Below are 12,069 nucleotides of genomic sequence, written 5' to 3' on the forward strand. Positions count from 1 at the left end.
CGGGCCATGGTAGCTCAGCAGGCAGAGTCCTCGCCTGCCATGCCAGAGACCAGGGTTCAATTCCCTGTGCCTGCCCAGGCAAAAAAAAACCAAAAAACACAAAGGACCATATTTGCAACTTGCTACAAGTCCTCACAGCAAGATTTGTGCGTGCGGCAGAGGGGGGCGTGTGTGGGGGGTACTTTCTGAAGGAGACTCACAATGAGGCCAGGTGAGCTGCAGCCCCCACCCATTCCGAGTGGAAAAATGGGAGCAAAGGACAAGAAGACTAAATACAGGCTGAGACCTTGGCGGGCCTTGGGAAACCTTTTGCACCAGGTGCGCTTACCATCTTTCAGAACCTAGATTCCTTGACTAAAACATTTCCATTCAAACCCACCTTGAACATGCTCATTATCTTGTTCTATTCCCACTTTGTAGTAAAGGGAAGGGAATCTGCAGAACCCAGATGACTTGAGAATGTCCAAAGGGCAGAAGGGGCCTTGAGCATGGGCTGTTATTAGTTTTGTATTAAAATTACTAATCCCTACTGGGTGCCAGGGAGGTTGTAATCACTTCACACACATGACCTTATTTAATCCTCACAGCAGCCCCTGAGGCAGGTACTGATATTCATCTCATTTTGCAGTTGGGGAAACTGAGGTAGGACACATGACAGACTCCCCGAAGGGGGCCTCTGCTTCTGGAACTTCCCCATTTAACTACTGGGCCACACTTCCCTCACCCACAAGGCTCTGCTAAGCCTGCCTCAGGCAGTCTCACTGCCCCCACTCCCCTTTCTTCCTGGCTCTCAGTTTCTGTAGGCTTCTGGAAAAGGCAGAGCTTCCTCCAGCCTGGGGCCTTTGCAGTTCCTGTTGCCGGTGATGGCAGGCTGGGTCACACCCTTTCCAGGGCACAGCAGCAATTCTAGGCTGTTCCTCCTTCAAGGCTCTTCCTGGGCCCCCAGCAGTCAGAGCCCCACCCCATGGCCTTAGTCCATTCCCTTCTCCTTCTCAGCCTTGGGGGCTAAAAAATGTTAAATAACCACAGGGTTGATGTCCTTCAGCCGCCCTAGCCCAGATGGGACACTGACTGAGGGCAGGGCCTCTGCCTTTCCTTCCTGGGCCAGGTCTGCAAGGACGTCGGGGAGGCAACGGGTCCCGCTGGCCACCGCTCAGAGAACACTGCGGAGAGCCCAGCACCTCCGCCCTTCCCGCCAGCGCCCCGGGAGAAGACCTAGCCCTGTCATCTTCGGTGTCCTGGCTGTGGCCCAGGGGCACAGGACTCTCCATTGTCTTGCAGAGTTTGTGACTGACACCTTTTCACAGAGAAATCCAGAGCAGAGGACCCCTGGGGATGGCTCCAGAGGGGAAGGAAGGCTCCTTTGTGGAGTAGAAAGGTCAAACTCAAGGGTGGGAGTGGGAAGGGTCAAGTCAGTTAAGGATGAGCCAAGTTTGGGTGAAAGAGCTGCTTGACCCTACACAGGGGGGAGTTCTCACCTGAGAAAGGTGAAAGGCCTCTTTGCCATCTCAGGCCATCTGCGCCCTTCCTGGGGGGTGGAGCTTCGCCTCTGTGGCCCTTCTGTGTCCTGACTTCTGGAAGCTGCGCTTCCACAGGAGGTGCCCCCAGCATCCACCACGAAGACACTCGCACCATCCCACCCCCTCTTCCACTTTTCTCTAGCAAGCTGTTCAGTTTCTTGAGCCAACCTACTGATGCCCCTTACTCACCACAATCTCTGCTTTGTGGGAGCATATTTTCCAGCTCCCACAAAGCATGAAAACTTTTACAAAGGTAGACAGATTTAAACAGATGGAGCAAATGGATCTTCTTGGAAAATAAAACCAATTTTGTAAAAAGAAATACTCAATTCAGGGAGGGGCTGGTATTGTCAGCTCAAAGATTTGCTTTCTTGGTCTTGTCACCTTGCTGGTGGCATCTTGCTCCAGTCTTCCTTGGCTGATAGCTCGGCCAGCTCAATGATTGTTTATTCCACTTAATTTTTTTTTGTAACACCCTTTAAGTATTCGAATGATTCGTTGAGATTATCAAGACAGATTCTATAGTTCATCTGTGGTCATCTTTTTCCTTGCTCAAAAGTTATTGGCAAAAAGTGTTTATCAAGTGCCTTAGTACGAGGAGGTAAGACTCCATCCACACAATTCAACCTATGTTTGGGATACTAAAGTTTTTGCTAAAAAAAACAATTACATCATGTTCCACCATATCTAACCTACAATTTCTCCTGGACCATTCCTGAGACATATTCCTGTGGTGCCTATGAATAAAATCGTTAACAAATAACAAAATGGGAAGAACCCTTCCCAAAGTGTTTCTGGGTCAGCCCATTCAGGAATGTTTCTCCCCTTCATTTAAGTTCATTAACAGAGACTCTAAGTCTTGCTTTCCCAAAGATTATCATCATTTAAAGAATTAGCCCCTGTTATTTTTGGCATCATTTCTAAATCATAAGACTCTCATTGGCATCTTTTCTCCAGGTTCCCCATCACTCCAAAGGGGAGATAAATTTCCCTCTTCTAAATTTGCATGCAAGAGCTAACAAATTATAGTCACAGTTTCCCTCTAGAGTGATGGACTCTGTCTTTCCACTTAGTGAAAAACAAAAACAAAAGTCTTGGGAAAGGTGACAACAGAACAAATGTTTTTGACTGTGATCAGCTGTCTCGTGCAATTCAGTAAAATCTCGAAATGATTTTGGTTTTCCTTTCATAAGCTCTTTGGAGAAAAAGTTGGTATGTTTAAATACAAGCTTCTAGTAACCTATGGAGAACCTTGAATGTTATAATTATTTCCAGTTTGTGCTTGTATCAAGTGTTCTCTAATAAGGTGCAGAAAAGATTTGTACAGCTCTTATGCCATGCAACTTGCTTGACAGCATTAGCAATACTAGCTGAAAGGGCAAGAGTCTTATCAGCAAGTCTGTTTTAGTCACTGGTCTCCCCAAAGGATGCATCCTAACCTGTGGGTCCAGAATCTGGGCAGGGCTCAGCTGGGTGCTTTTAAACTCAAGATCTCTCAGGAAGTTTCAGGCGACCCATTAGCAGGGACTGCAGTCTTTTCAAGGCTCGAGTGGGTGGGGATTGGTGCCCAGGTTGTTGTCAGGCTTCGGTCCTTTGCCACATGGGGTTCTTCACGGGCTGTCTCACAAGGGTATTAGAGAAAACACCCGTCTTATTAAAACTTAACCATGTCTGTCACATTCAATTCATTAGCAGAAGGCAGTAAGTCCCCCTCAAACTCAAGGGGAGGGCATGAGTGCCAGGCGGTGGGGATGGTTGGTGGCTGCTTGGAGAATGCTGACTGCAGTTCCCAAGGACCCTCCAAGACCCCATACCATGACAGGGGCTGCACCAGTTGTTAAATAGTTCCGCTATCACCCTTACCCGCCATCCAGCTCAACGGTTTCCTGAGTCCCTGCCTTGTGGCTGCTACTGGATGAATGACACAAGTATCGTGAAATGTGGCCCCTGGCCTCAGAGTGTTCACTGTTGAATGAGTGGGTCAGAGAGATAGATCAACCTAAGAGCTTTGCTAGAGGTGAGGCCTGGGTGTTGTAGACGTATGGAGGAGAGGCATCTAGTCCAGCCCAGGGGGATGAGGCAGACTTTACCCAGGGGGATCAGGAAACCACAGGAGAGGGAGGTGAGGAGGACGACCAGCTGGCCAGGAGAATCTTGAGTATAAAGGCACAGGGAAATGGAATTTGGGAGCCACCTGTGGGATTGCACCTGGCAGGGATGCGCGAGAACTGGAGACCACCTGGGTAGACTGCCTTGTAGGCCATGCCAGGGGAGGATGTGAAGCAGGGAGATACACGGCCAGCTTTGGATTGTGGGGTGCTCACCCTGGCAGCCCTATGTAGAGGAGACCTGGGGGTGGGGGACAGTAAGCTGCAGGTCTGGAGAATAGTTAGAACATTTTGCTTTTCTTGGAAAGAGATAACAGCCTGAGCTGTGGTGGTGGTTGTGGAGCTGGGAGAAGGGAGAGATTTTAAGAGACTTCTAGGAGATCGCATCAGCTGGGCTTGGTGATTGATGGAGGGGGTGGGGGAGAAGGCAGGGACGGCTAGACACTGACTTTGGCGGCTGGGGATGGTGACATCACTGCTTAACAGTAGGATGGCTGGTTTCAGTGAGGACAAAAGTTCATTTTTAATGATGCTAAATTTGAGGCATTTGTGACCAGCCCACAAAGTGTGAAAGTGATAAAGGACAGTCATTAAAGAGGCTGGGGCTGGGGCTTTGGAAGGACCTGCTCTCTAGAGGCTGGTGCTTAAAATTATGGGGTATGTGTGGGAGAATTACCCAGAAGCAGTTTAGGGGGAAGGAACACAGGGAAAAAGCAACATATGAGGGACAGGAAGAGGAAGAGTTGTTCTGAAAAGCAGCTGGAGAGGCAAGGCAGTAATGGGGAAGGACCTGTCACATAAGTGGGGAGGAGCGAGCCTCAGATAAGCCAAGCAATATACAGAGTAAATGGGCCCATTTGACTTAGCCGTTAGGATGCCTTTTACCAGGCTGAGAATGGTCTCCGTGGAGCTGTGAGAGAGGAAAAGAGACTATGATGGATCAAGGAGAGAAGGAGAGGGAAGGAAGTATGGAGAACAAGTATAGACTCCTCTTGAGAGGGGTTTGCCACCCACTCTACACTCCTGACTGTTTGGCAGTCCATCAGGTAAGGAAGGAGGCGCCATTACAGAATCGGCGGGCTATATGATAAAGCAGAACATTGGAGACATGGTGTACAGAAGGTTTTTCGACATGGAGCAAAATCAAGAACCTCTCCAGGTGCTCTGGGGGTTGCCTGGGATCCGGGGGAGCAGCCTGCCTCATGGCAGCCATCCCCCTGGGGTCTGGGAAAGCAATCGGCCAGTGTGTAGGGATGTTCAAAGGAAATCAAGAGACAAGCTGACATGAGGAAATGGAGAAACGTATTTCAAGTTCAATAAAACTTCACTTTCCAGTTGTTTAAGATGAACAAACTGAAACCTCACAAGCAGAAAAAAAAAAATCTTTGGGGACGGCCCAGGACTACAGATCTATTTGTTAGCAAAGTTTCACGTGGCACCTGTTCAAGTAATGCCTTTAGAGATGTTTTCCCCCCGTTTTTCAGTTCCTTTTCTGAAAATGACCTTTTTTGGGTTTGCTTGACATTACGGAGGAGATAACTTCAGAAAAGAGAGTCTCTTTCCAGATTTGCTTTCATATTAATGGTCTCTTCTAGCTCTAAGCTCAGGCCAACTACTAAACTAGCCAAGATGAAGAAAGGTGTGACTCCAACATATCCAACAGTTTGTGGCATCACTTATAATACATACTAAAAACACCTCAAAGTAAATAAAATGAAGAAGTTTAAGGTTTTTGTTTAAATTAACTATATCCAAAGTTAATATACCAAAGATTTTGCTAACAAAAGAAGTTTTCCCCAACATTTCTATGGGTAGTTATTTCTTAGGGAAATTTCACATTTCCCTTGTGGATTCAAAATGTCCTTGTTGGTATCCCCAACCCCTCTCTGCAAAGAGGAAAAGAAGTAGGAGGAAGAGAGTGGCAGGAAGTTGACCCCTACTTTTCATTCCTCTCCTTCCTCTCAGGCTCTGTAAGTTCTTCTCCCTTAGGCTGCTCCAACCTCACGGAGCTGCCCGGGGAAACAGCTCCCACCAGAAAAGACTCCGTGGGACCACCCAGGCTGCAGCCAGTTCCTGAGGTCAAGGCTGATAGGGGCTGAATGAAGTTTGCTTCAGAAGAATTTCAGGCTGAATCCCTGTTGTGACACTTTGGAGAAAGATCCCAAAGCACATTTATTAGCCCTCCCCTGAGAGCCAAAGGATCTAAATGCTTAGCTCTCTTAGCCCAATCCTGCCCTGGATCTTCTCACCACGACGTGGAGGAAAAGAAGAGGGTGGGCCAGAAGCTGGGATCGCTAGAAGGTTCTAGCTCAGCTTTGATATGGGCGAAATGATTTCGGAAAGATCCTTTCTTAATTTTTCTTGTCTCTGAAACGATGGGGATGGATTAGACAAGACCTTAAGTGCTCCTGGGGCTGGAAAATTCTGCTATACCTTTTCAGGACCAGGATAGGAGTCTCTTTGAAAGAAGGCAGAAAGGCACAGCTTTCCTTTGTCCCCCCAGCCCGGGCCCCTCTGCAGGGTTGGCAGCTGGGCTGGCTCAGCTTTAAAGGCCCTTCCTGATCAGGTTCCAGGTCCCCTCCCCCGGGAGTGTGACTCCTGATTGGAGGCTGTCTTTGTTTTGAATAGGGGCAGTTCCTTTCAAAGGCTTTTGTCTGCACAGAAATAACCACCCTGTTCTGAGCACCTACTATGTGCCAGGCACCTACTATGCTTACCTTATGGCCCATCTCACAACAGCCTTTGGAGGGGGGATTTCCTCCACTCTACAGGTGCACAAACGGAGACTTGGAACAGCTAGGTAACCGGCCGTCTCAGGAAAGGTGTATCTTTCCCTGTGTATCTCTCCACCTCTCTCCCTAAACAAAGGTACATTGTCTAAGGCAGCCCTTTTCCAAAGAAATAAAAGACCAAGTTACAGACTCTTAGAGAGTGATGTTCTGGGTGTGAGATCCTCTGGAGCCCCAGCTGGTGTGAGCTCCCTCCAGGGTGGTTTTTTGTGGGGATGACTAAAGGTCACAGATCTGGCCGGATGCCTCTCAGGGAGCCCTGAGCCCTGGTTTCCTGGGATTCTAGAATTTCAGCCCAGGACATAATTCCAGAAAAGAATCACTCCCTCCTTTATTAAACTTGTCTGCACTTGGGCAAAGTGGGCTGTTTATTCTCTGTCGGGTTTTTCTTTAAAGAGCGGGTTCGGGCTGGGGGCGGGGGCAGTGAGCATGTGCAGAAATCCATCACCTTGCTTTCCAGTTTCCAGGCAACCGTGCAGGATTACAACCAGTCACATGATAGCGCTGCTGCCAGGGAGAAGGGGAAAATGGAAAACTGTGCTATCTTGAGAAAGGGGCTGGGTATAAGCAAAGAACTTTGGGTCTTCCGCTTAGAAATATTATCAACAAGTGGTCAGAGACCCAGAGGCCAGAGAGGGCTTCTGGCAGCTCAGCCCTTTGGCCAGCCCTCTTGCTGGATGGGGAATGCATGACCAGATATGAAGGGGGAGGGGAGAGAGGGCAGGGGGAAGGAGGCGGGGTGGGGTGGGGGTGGGTCATTGGCCTGAGGTGACCGAGCACCTGTTCTAGAAACCAGGCTCACCGAGGGATTATAACTGAGAAGATGCAAATCAAACCAGGCCTTGCTTGGCTTCCCCATCACCAGTCCCTCCTTCCTGCCGCTGCAGCCTGGGGTGATGAGGGAGTTCAGGGGGAGCCCACTGGCTACAGCCAAACCTTTGATGCTTCAGGATGGTGGAGGGGTAGTGGAGGGTCAGTGGGGACAGCTGGGAGGGGAGGAAAACCACCCATGAAGACTAAGTTTCCACTTCCCTTTTCAAATCCCCCTCTTTGTGAACATTGTTTATTTTGATTTTGGATGTTTTGATTTTTCACCCCCCCCCCCACATTGCGTGAGTGCAAGTGCACTACTGTTGTTTTTTCTACTGTGGATGTGTCTGCAGGCAATCGAGGCCTCGCTACACTTTCGTTCCTGTAATAACACCCTCTGTGGCCTAAAGACTCCCTGGAACCACAGGCTTTAACCCAGGGGACAGCTCTGCTCTTCGCTCTCCTGGGGTGGCCCCAAATGGGTGTACCGCTGCCACTGGGTGCCCTCCAGCTGCTCAGAGCGCGCATGTGCGCACAGGCTGGCTGCCGAGAGGGGCTGTGGGCCATTCACCCTCCAGGGTTCCGGAAGGCTGGTCTGTTAGAGGGCACCGGCCTGAACCAGACCTGCTTCCAGCTTCCTCACGCCCTGCTGCTGTCCCAAGGCAAAGATGAGTCATTGGGCCACACTCTTGCTCTGGTCTTCCTGGTTGGCCCTGCGGCCACGGACACAGAGAGGCAGGGCAAGTGCTCCAGGAGAGAGGTACACCTGCCTTGGCACTCAGGGGCTGAAGAGCCCAGCAGCCGGAGCTGCAAGAGTTTCTCATGCCCCCATTGTAGGCTGGGGGTGGGTGGAACACTGGCCCTCTGTGTGCCGCTTTCCAGCATGTCATGGGTGGTGTATCTCCCTTGTCGTTTTCTGTGAAAACCTGAATGGACAGAGAGAAAGTTTCTTGCATTTTTTTGAGGGTTCACAGGCCTCTGCCAGGTTAGGGGTACCTCTGCATTTAAAAGGGCTCATCATACATTAAGTTCAACAAGACAGTAAGTCAAGAAAAAGCGAGCAGGGCTGGAGAGCCAAAGTCTTGCCCAGCTCTGATGCTGGCAGCTCTGCCCCACAGTCCGGGGGTCCCTGGCTCACACCCTTTCCTAAGAGGAAGCAAAGTTAACTATGACATCATCCCATGAGGGATCATTCTGTAGCAATGCATGACGAAATAAATAGTACTCTGGGTTTTGTGGCATATTTCTTATTACCTTGAGTGAGGTTGTGTCCCATAAACATTATTGGGCAAATGTGGGGAGGAATTGGACTGCGACGGTGGGGTGGCGAGTTTTCAGTACATTAAAACCGCGTGTCTGGAGGGGAAAAAAGACACTTCGTGTCTGTTTAATATAGAACATATGGGAGGATGGGGAACGCTTGGGAGAGGGCGGAGGACATGTTCCAGAGAGGTGGTGAATGTGTGCGCAGTGCAGGTTCCGACTGGCCAGCAAGGCTGGGAAGCAGGGGTTACATCTCCAGGGAGTTGGTGTCAGGACTGGTCTCCAGCACTGGGAGGAGATTCACAGCCCCATCTTCTCACATCCACAAACGCACGTTGGTCCTGCAGTTACCCAGAGTCAGATATAGAAGCACACGCACGCGCACGCCTTCCGCATCCCGGCCCGCTGGCGCCCTCTGACACTCGGCCAGTCCAGCCCAGGGCTAGAACTCCCTTTCTAAAGTCCTCCAAGCCCGTATTCCCAGGGAAACTTTAATAGAGGTAGAAAGTGTTTGATGATGGGGAAAAAAACGCCAACATTCTGCTTGCTTGCAGTTCTTGCGACCGCCTGAATGCTACAATAAACTGTTGCATTCCAGAGCTGGGGACGGCAAGGGAAGGCAGGGGGAGGAGGCGAGAGCGAAGAGGCCGGAGAACTTGAAAGAGGAAATCAGAAACTCCGGCTGAGAAAGCCACTGGGGCCACGGGAGGCTGGCAGGGGGCGGAGGAAGGCCGGGGAAGGGTTAACGCGGGAGCTAAGCGTGCGGCGGGGGCGGGCCGGGGCGGGCACTATCCCTTTAAGGCGGGCGGCGCGGGCCCGCCGAGCGCGGCGGTGATTGGCGCGGCGGGATCACTGGCTCCCGAAACCCGGCCCGGGGGGAGGCGGCTGGAGCCGGCTGCGCTTTGATAAGGTCCTGGCAACTCAGTAACAACCCGAGCGCCTGGCAATAAAAATAACCCCGAAAAGGCATGGAGCGGGGGGCCGCCCGGCGTGCCAGCCGTCCGTCTCCCCTTGCAGAAGCCCTGAAGTAAAAGGTGGGGGTGGATGTCGGCCCCAGGAGAGCCTCTTCAGAGGAAGCCCCGCGTGGGCCTGAGGGAGAGGTCGCGCCGACCCCGGCGTGGGCCTGGGGTAGCGGGAGAGGGTCCTGTGGGGCCGGGGCCGAGGCGGACCGCGGGGGTGCGGGGGATGGGACAGGCCGCGCGGCCCCGGGGAGGGGTGCGGGGGCGGCCGGGGCGCGGCCTGCGCGTACCTCCCTTTCAGGACCGTGCGCTCGGCTCGCGCCTTTGAAGTGCACAGTTAAATCCACAGCGCAGTTTTTGTTGGAAGCGCCCGGAGGATCTTTGGTGCGCGGAGCGGCTGCTGGACGCGGGGCCTGTGTGCAGTGCCGGGCCGCCCGCGGGCGGAGGCCGGGGCGGCTCTTTTTTTTTTTTTTTTTTGCATAAAAGGGGGGGCGGAGCGCGCCGCGCGGCCCCTCCCTCGCCGCTGGATTTCCCTCTAATCCCGAGATTGTTGTTTCTCCGCCTCCCCCCCACCCCCCCACTCCCGCCGCGCGACTCCCCATGTTCCCCGACGCCGGGGCCGGCCCGGGGGGGGCCCGGGGCCCTGCGGGGGGAGTCTTGGAGGTTTGGCCGCGGAGCGCGCGCGCGGATCAATGGTGAGTGCCGGGGCCGCGTCGGCGGGGCGGCCCTTTGAAGTTTTCTGGAGAGCTATTTCGGGGCGCGCTGCGGACCCGCGCGGAGGGGAGCCGCGAGCCGGGCGCCGAGCGCTCCAGGGGGCTGGGCCTGGCCGCGCCGGAGCCCCCTCCCCAGAGCCCGGGCCCGGGTGGCGGAGAGGGGGCAGATACCCCGGGGGTCGCGGCGCTGTCGTCGCGAGGGATGTAAGTCGGCGCGCGAGTGCGCGCGGGAGTGCACTGGGGAAGGTGAGATGAAAGGGTGGCGGCGCCCCCAGGCCCTCGCCGCCCCCTCCCTCCCCAGCCCCCCCCCGCCCCATCCTCTCCTCCCGCCCCTCTCTTTCCTCCCCTTCTCCCCTCCCTGCCGCGGGTCCGCGCTAAGGGGCCACGAGCGCCGGGCCAGGCTCAGTCCGCGCGCAGAACTGGCCCAAGCCCGGGGCGCTCGCGTTCTCCGCGTCCTTCCTCCCCGCCCGCGCCCCGCGCCCCGCGCCCCGCGCCCCTGGCCGCCTCGCCGCCGCGGCCCCTTTTGCCGAGAACCGGAGACTCCGCGCGCGTCGCCATTTCTGGACTTGGCCGCCGCTTTCCGTGCTTTTTCTGCGGACGCCTCTGCGAGCGGCGGAGCCGGGGACAGACTCGCGCCCGGACTCCGGACGCTGCTTGCGCCTCTTGGGGTTCTTGCCCCACGCTCGGCTCGATTGGGGCAGGGGCGGGGATGGGCCAGTCCTGAGGGTCTCGGCCGAGATGAGAGCCCGGCCTGGGGCCGCCTTCGTCTTCCAGGTATCGAGGCAGCCCCACCTCCCCAGCGCTCGGGTAACCGGTGCTGCCCGCGGCTCCGCCGCGTTGCCCGGCCTGGGGTTCCCCGGCCCGACCCTGCCCTCTTTAGTGCGATCCTTCCCGTGCTAAGGAAAGCGGTTTGTTTATTGGCTAGATAAGACTTTTTTTTTCTTTTGGAAAAGATAGGCTTGAGATCAGTAGAGTTCGGGAGTCTTGGCATAGACAGTGGTAGCGTGAGACAGTTTCTGATCCGGTTTTGTAGGGTTCGCGGCCCCGGGAGGTGGGCTGGGGGGAGGACGGGGGCGGCAGGGCCCGAGGCTTCTCTGGTTTCTTGCAAAGTTTGAAGATCAAAGTCAGGGCTGAGTGAGTTGGGTTTTTTGGTTTGGGGGAACGGGGGAGCCCGAGATGGAGACACGTAAACTGAACCGGATTCTTGGCGGGGGCGGGGGTGGGGCGCGGCGAACATTCCCATCTGGGTTGAGGGGCGTTTGCCTCCTGGGTCTGGGAGTCGGGAGCCCGTTCCGCCTTGTGTTGGGCGGGCTTCTTTCGGGAGAGGATCTTCGGAATTGTTAAGGAGTGGGAAGGGGGGAGTGCAGAGGAAAGGGGGTGGCTGGGGGAATGGGAACCAGATGCCGAGGAAGGGCACGTTTGGGGCTCAAGTTATCTGTACGGAGAGCCGAGTTAGGAAATTTTTGCCGAAATTGGTTTCACCTGCGCACAGCCGGGCGACTCGGAGTGTGTCTTTGGAGTTGATGCTATGGGTTGGGGGGAGGGGAGCAGGGAGGTGCTCCCGGGACGCCTTGCTTGCACCGGGGCCCAGGCGGGTGTTTGGAAAGCTGTCTCCTTACCCTGTCACCCCCCCATCAACCCTTCCCATCTTATTTCTCTCCCACCTCTCCATCCCGTCCCCTCCCCACTCCCTCCCCCCCGGAAAACTGTGCAGGGAGCTCAGGTTTCGCCTTTGAAAACGCAGCGTCTTATACTTTAGATGAGCACCTCGCAGATAGCTGGGTTGCTTGATTTGAATTTGAGGAGTTGAAAAGCCTGTTTACTTTCTTGCTTTGATGTTGGGTAGATCTGGTTTTGATTAGATCAATACCCTTTTCTCTCTCCCCACCTCCCCCCCTTCCTTTTCT

General features: G+C 54.1%; 1 protein-coding gene and 1 long non-coding RNA gene across 6 annotated transcripts in view; one reads left to right on the forward strand and one right to left on the reverse strand.

Moving 5' to 3' along the window:
- Positions 1–8,582: 8,582 nt before the first annotated feature.
- On the reverse strand, positions 8,583–9,904 carry LOC143687047 (uncharacterized). Its single transcript, XR_013177363.1, has 2 exons — positions 9,740–9,904; positions 8,583–8,831 (listed from the first exon to the last, which is right to left on the reverse strand). It is a non-coding gene; the product is annotated as an uncharacterized LOC143687047 (long non-coding RNA).
- Positions 9,302–12,069, forward strand: part of AXIN2 (axin 2) — a 29,216-nt gene continuing 26,448 nt past the window's right edge. For 2 of the 5 annotated variants that reach the window (XM_077163639.1, XM_077163634.1), the window contains exon 1: positions 9,407–9,524. The gene's annotated coding sequence lies outside the window, so the exon portion shown is untranslated. The other 3 variants (XM_077163636.1, XM_077163635.1, XM_077163637.1) reach the window with 3 other exon arrangements.

The sequence above is a fragment of the Tamandua tetradactyla genome, chromosome 6 (assembly GCF_023851605.1).
Source record: "Tamandua tetradactyla isolate mTamTet1 chromosome 6, mTamTet1.pri, whole genome shotgun sequence".
Classification (NCBI taxonomy): Eukaryota; Metazoa; Chordata; class Mammalia; order Pilosa; family Myrmecophagidae; genus Tamandua; species Tamandua tetradactyla.